Below are 6,678 nucleotides of genomic sequence, written 5' to 3' on the forward strand. Positions count from 1 at the left end.
CTTAGGAAAGCATGTCTAAGTAATTTAATTGCTTTAATTGTTCAATATGTTTACCTGAACTCTGTGCAGCATACTAGGCTAGAATTATTTGTTGCCTTAATATGAAATTTCCCTTCTCTGAATATTTTCTTGATGCTGCTATGTATTTATATTGGGACTATGGATGTGGGATTCCGGTAGCTCCCCTTTGTCTGTGTACTTTGGGACTACGGGTTAGATTCCCGGTAGATCCCCCTGCACAGTTATATGGAACTACGGGAATGCACCCGGTAGATTCCCCCAGTACTGGATATTTATATTTGGGGACTACAGATCGGGATTCCGATAGATTCCCCGCGCATTGATAGTTGGACTACGGGACGGGATCCCGGGAGATCCTTCGGACACATATATGATGGACTATGGGACGGTATCCCGGGAGATCCACTGGGTAGTTGTAACTGGGACCACAGGACGGTATCCTAGAAGGTGCCCCGGTTGTTATCTCTGTGTTGTGCTGTATTTCTCCCCGTGGTTTGTATGTCTCTGTTCTACTTGTTGTTGTTCTTTCAATTCTATGTTATTTCTTACTGTTGCACTTATTTATACTGTTTTATTTCACATTGTTAATCCTTATATTTTATTTAACCTCAGTAGGGCTCTGATCTTCCTCGTCACTACCCGACCGAGGTTAGGCTTGGCACTTACTGAGTACCGCTGTGGTGTACTCATGCCCCTTCTGCGCATGTTTTTCATGTGCAGATCTAGGTACTTTCGCTCAATCTTATCATCTTTTAGGCGAGGCGCTTCTGTAGAGACTTTAAGGTATATCTACCGCGTCCGCAGACCGAGGAGTCCCTTTCTATTCTCGCTTTTAAGTATTAGCCCTTCTGTATTTCTTTTCTTTGTTAGACAATCTGGGGTAAGACACTGTTAGATATTCAAAGGCTTGTGGTTTCGTGAGATTCCGGGTTTTGGGGTAGTGTACTAGGTTTGAGAATGTTGTGTCGTATATGCCGAGTGGCATTATAGCTATTGTTTCCATTCAGTTATTTTGTTTTGATTATTCCTTCTGCAAGTTTAGTTTATTTCCCGCACTTGTTAGGCTTACCTAGTCGTAGATACTAGGTGTCATCATGACAGTTCACGGAGGGCTAACTAGGGTCGTGACAAGTTGGTATCAGAGCTCTAGGTTCATAGGAGTCATAGATCACAAGCCGGTTTATTAGAGTCTCGCTGATCGATACGGAGACGTCTTTGCTTATATACGAGAGGCTATGTAACTGTTAGGAAAATTCCACTTCATTGATTTCCCTGTCGTGCGAGATTTTTGACATCACAATCCTAAACCTCTGTCTTCCCTTCTCTCACAGATGGTGAGGACATGTGCTACCAGAGATGATCAGACACTTGCGCCCCCTGCGAGAGCCGTCAGAGGTCGGGGCCGGGGTAGAGGATGTACACGTGGTGCAGCCAAAGCACCCGCGCGAGCTGCCATCGAAGAGTCACCAGCAGTTCCAGCCAGAGCCCAGGCATCGGATACGCCTACTGCTACTACTACTCCAGCACTTCAGGAGACATTAGCACAATTCCTGAGCATGTTTGGTACATTTTCAGGAGGGATTGAGTCAGGTTGTACCAACCACTTCACAGATCAGGGAATGGATCCAGACTTCTGCCACCCCCACTCCAGAGCAGCGAGTTCCCATTGGTCATGTTCTAGGTGTCATGGCGACATAGCCTGTGATCCCAGATCAGCGGGTGGTGAGGACCTCTCGTCGAGTTGAGGACATGTGGGTCCAAAAGAGAGAGGGCAGACGAGGTCAGGAGATAGAGTATAGGGGAGTGAGGAGGCCTCGTATACTGGAGAGACCCACTGGTCCTTATTTTGGAGGAAGAGTACGGCATGGTAGAGGTTTTGTGGGTCAGCCAGCTCAGTTTGCGTCTCAGATTTCACACAGTGATTCAGGTGTTCAGGGGTCTTGGAGTACCCGTACCGCACATTTTTCGTTGCCACATCAGTCGCGAGGTTGCTTTGAGTGTGGTGACATACGCCATGTGGTGAGGTATTGCCCTAGGCTTGGTAGAAGTGCACCTCCACAGACTTCTCATCCACAGCGCGCTCCGCAGAGTTCTCAGGCTATGGTCACAACACCAGTTGCTACCCACCTGCTCAGTCAGCTAGAGGGGAAGGCCAGGCCAGATATTATGCCCTTCCTGCCCATACCGAGGCTATTGCCTCCGATTCTGTCATCACAGGTACTGTACTGGTTGTCACAGAGGTGCATCGGTTATATTTGATCCAGGCTCCACTTATTCTTATGTGTTTTTTTATTTTGCTCCGCATTTGGGTGTACCTCGGGATTCTTAGAGTTCCCCTGTTTATGTTTCTACTCATGTGGGAGATTCTCTTGTTGTGGACCACGTTTATCGATCGTGTTTGGTTGCTCTTAGTGGTTTTGAGACTAGAGTCGATTTATTGTTGCTCAGCATGGTTGATTTTGATATTACCTTGGGCATGGACTGGTTGTCGCCCCATCATATTATTCTTGATTGTCATGGACTGGCTATGTCAGGTGTACCGCGTGTTGAGTGGAGGGGTGCTTTAGATCACACTCCCACTAGAGTTATTTCTTCCTTTAAGGCTCAGCGTATGGTTGAGAAGGGGTGTGACGCGTATTTATCCTATGTGAGAGTATCAGTATTGATACCTCTTTCGTTGATTCAGTCCCAGTAGTACGGGATTTTTCTGATATGTTTTCAGCTGAACTTCCGGGCATGCCGCCCGATAAAGATATTGAATTTTTGGTATTGATCTGTTGTCGGGCACTCAGCCCATTTCTATTCCTCCGTATCGTATGGTTCCTCCTGAGTTGAAGGAGTTGAGGGATCAGTTGCAGGAATTGCTTGATAAGGGTTTCATTCGACCCAATGTATCACCTTGGGATGCTCCTGTCTTGTTTATGAAGAAAAAGGATGGTTCTATGCGTATGTGTATTGATTATCGCCAGTTGAATAAGGCTACAGTGAAGAACCGTTATCCTTTGCCTCGTATTGATGATCTGTTTGACCAGCTTCAAGGCGCACGGGTGTTTTCTAAGATTGACTTGCGCTCAGGTTACCATCAGTTGGAAATTCGGGATGCAGATATCCCGAAGACTGCTTTCAAGACTCGGTATGGTCATTACCAGTTCCTTGTTATGTCGTTTGGGCTGACCAATGCCCCAGCAGCCTTTATGCATTTGATACACAGTGTATTCCGGCCATATCTTGACTCTTTTGTCATTGTCTTTATTGACGACATTCTGGTGTATTCCCGGAGTCGGGAAGATCATGAGCAGCACCTGAGGACAGTGCTTCAGACTCTGAGGGAAAAGAAGTTATATGCAAAGTTCTCATAATGTGAGTTTTGGTTGGATTCCGTGGCATTCTTAGGCCACGTGGTATCGAGTGAAGGTATTCGGGTGGACCCGAAGAAGGTAGAGGCAGTGCAGAGTTGGCCCAGACCATCCTCAGCTGCAGAGATCCGCAGTTTTCTCGGTTTGGCGGGTTGCTACCATCGTTTTGTGGAGGGGTTTTCATCGATTGCAGCCCCTATGACCAGACTGACCCAGCAGGGTGCTCCATTCCAGTGGACGGAAGAGTGTGAGGCGAGCTTTCAGAAGCTCAAGAAAGCTTTGACTACGGCCCCGGTTTTGATATTGCCTACAGGTTTGGGGTCTTATACGGTCTATTGTGATGCCTCGAGGGTTGGCCTCGGACCGGTGTTGATACAGGACAGTAGGGTGATAGCCTACGCATCCAGACAGTTGAAGATACATGAGAAGAATTACCCTGTCCACGACCTTGAGTTAGCTTCCATTGCTCACGCCCTGATGATTTGGCGCCATTATCTATATAGTGTGCCTTGTGAGATTTATACTGTCCGTCGGAGCTTGCAGCACCTGTCCAAGCAAAAGGATCTAAATTTGCGTCAGAGGAGGTGGTTAGAGTTGCTGAAGGACTATGATATCACTATTCTGTATCACCCGGGCAAGGCCAATGTGGTGGCCGATGCTTTGAGTCGCCGGGCGGAGAGTTTAGGGAGTTTGGCTTATCTACCAGCATCAAAGAGGCTTATGGCGATGGATGTTCAGGCCTTAGCTAGCCAGTTTGTGAGATTGGATCTTTCGGAGCCTAGTCGGGTTCTAGCTTGCGTGGTTTCTCGATCTTCCTTATTGATCGTATCAGGGAGCGACAGTATGATAACCCCCATTTGCTTGCCCTCAAGGACAAGGTTCAGCACTATTGGTAGAGGCGGATGAAGAAAGATATAGTTAGATTCGTAACTCGGTGTCTCAACTGTCAGGAGGTGAAGTATGATCATCAGAGTTCGGGTGAGTTGCTTCGGCGGATAGAGATTCCGAAGTAGAAGTGGGAGCGGATCACCATGGACTTTGTAGTTGGGCTCCAACGGACTTGGAGGAAGTTTGATGCTATTTGGGTGATTGTGGATCGACTGACCAAGTCCGCTCATTTCATTCCTGTGCGTACTACTTATTCTTCGGAGCGGTTGGCGGAGATTTATATCCGGAAGATTGTTCGTCTGCATGGTATTCCAGTTTCTATCATTTCGGATAGAGGTACTTAATTCACATCACGGTTCTGGAGGGCCGTTCAGCATGAGTTGGGCACTCAGGTAGAGTTGAGTACATCATTTCACCCTCAGACGGACGGGCAGTCCGAGCGCACTATACAGATTCTTGAGGATATGCTCCGTGCGTGTGTGATCGAGTTTGGAGGGTCTTGGGATCAGTTCTTGCCAATGGCGGAGTTTGCATATAGCAACAGTTATCAGTCCAGCATTCAGATGGCACCGTATGAGGCTTTATATGATAGGCGGAGTAGATCTCCGGTGGGTTGGTTTGAGCCGGGTAAAGCTAGATTTCTGGGCATAGACTTGGTTCAGGATGTTTTGGAGAAGGTTAAGGTGATTCGGGATAGACTCCGTACAGCCCAGTCCAGACAGAAGAGCTACGCGGACCGAAAGGTTCATGATGTTTCCTATATGGTTGGAGAGCGGGTTCTGCTTCGGGTTTCGCCTATGAAGGGTGTTATGAGATTTGGGAAGAAAGGGAAGTTGAGTCCGAGGTTTATTGGCCGTTTTGAGATATTGAGGCGAGTTGGGGAGATTTCTTATGAGCTTGCCTCACCTCCCAATTTGGCAGGAGTTCATCCGGTATTTCATGTTTCGATGCTCCGGAGGTATCACGGTGATCCATCGCACGTGTTGGATTTCAGTTCAGTCCAGTTGGACAAGGATATATCTTATGTTGAGGAGCCAGTGGCAATACTTGACAAGCAGGTCAGAAAGCCGAGGTCAAAGAACATTGCATCAGTGAAGGTTCAGTGGCGGGGTCAACCAGTCGAGAGGGCGACCTAGGAGATCGAGCGATATATGCGCAGCCGTTACCCAAATATTTTCACTACTTCAGGTATGTCTTTATGCTTGTTCGAGGACGAACGAATGTTTAAGTGTAGGAGGATGTGACGACCCGGCTGGTCGTCTTAAGAATTAACGTCCCGATCCCCTATTTACTGCTTCCCCCAAGTTTATTTCTGCTATTTTGGTTTGCCAGGATGTTTGGTTTTAAGTTTCGGAGAGATTTGGCACACTTAGTCCCTAAGTGAGAGCTTAAGTGTTGGAAAGTTGATCGTAGTCGGAACAGTGTGAAGACAGCCTCGGAATGGAAATCCGATGGTTCTGTTAGTTCCGTTAGGTGATTTCGGGCTTAGGGGCGTGATCGGATTGTGTTTTGGAGGCCCATAGCTAATTTAGGCTTTAAATGCCGAAAGTTGAATTTTAGAAAATTTTCGATTCGATAGTGAGATTTTGATCCGAGGGTCGGAATGGAATTCCGAGAGTTGCAGTAGTTTCGTTGTGTCATTTGGGATGTGTCTGCAAAATTTCAGGTCATTCGGACGAGGTTTGACAGTCTTTTTGATCGAAAGCGTATTTTTGAGAATTTTGAAGTTCTTAGGCTTAAATCCATGGTTAATTCGAGGTCTCGATGTTATTTTAGGTGTTTTAAGGATTGGTGGTACAAGTTTGGGTAGTGGTTTGTGACTTGTTGGTGCCTTTGGTTGAGGTCCCGGGGGCCTCGGGTGAGTTTTGGGTGCCTAACGGAAGTTGAATGTGGACTTGGGAAGATTTTTATTGCTGGTATCTGTCATAACCGCACCTGCGGTTTGGGTTCCACAGGTGCGGAGCCGCAGAAGCGTCTATTACATCGCAGTAACGGAAAAAGGGAGGGCCAGCATAGACCGCAGAAGCGGACTCTTTGTGCGCAGATGCGGAAACTGCCGCAGAAGCGAGATCTCTTCTCGCACCTGCGGGACCGCAGGTGCGGCTCATCTGGTCGCAGATGCAAAATTTGCTGGACAGAATGTTTTAAGTTCTACCAATTTGGAGCTCGGGGAGAGGCGATTTTCGGGAGATTTTTGAGAGAAACAACGGGGTAAGTGTTCTTAACTTAATTTTGGTTAGATTTTCGAGTCAATTACTAGTTTTGGCATTAAATCTGTGAATTTAGTTGGAAGAGTTTCAAAAACCCTCTCGGATAGGTTTGAGGATTTGAGGGTCGAAATCTTATAGGATTTGGATAATTTTGGTATGGTTAGACTCGTGAGAGTACGAGATTTCTGAAAACATAAATTTTA

The sequence above is a fragment of the Nicotiana attenuata genome, unplaced genomic scaffold (genome assembly GCF_001879085.1).
Source record: "Nicotiana attenuata strain UT unplaced genomic scaffold, NIATTr2, whole genome shotgun sequence".
In the NCBI taxonomy this organism is placed as follows: domain Eukaryota; kingdom Viridiplantae; phylum Streptophyta; class Magnoliopsida; order Solanales; family Solanaceae; genus Nicotiana; species Nicotiana attenuata.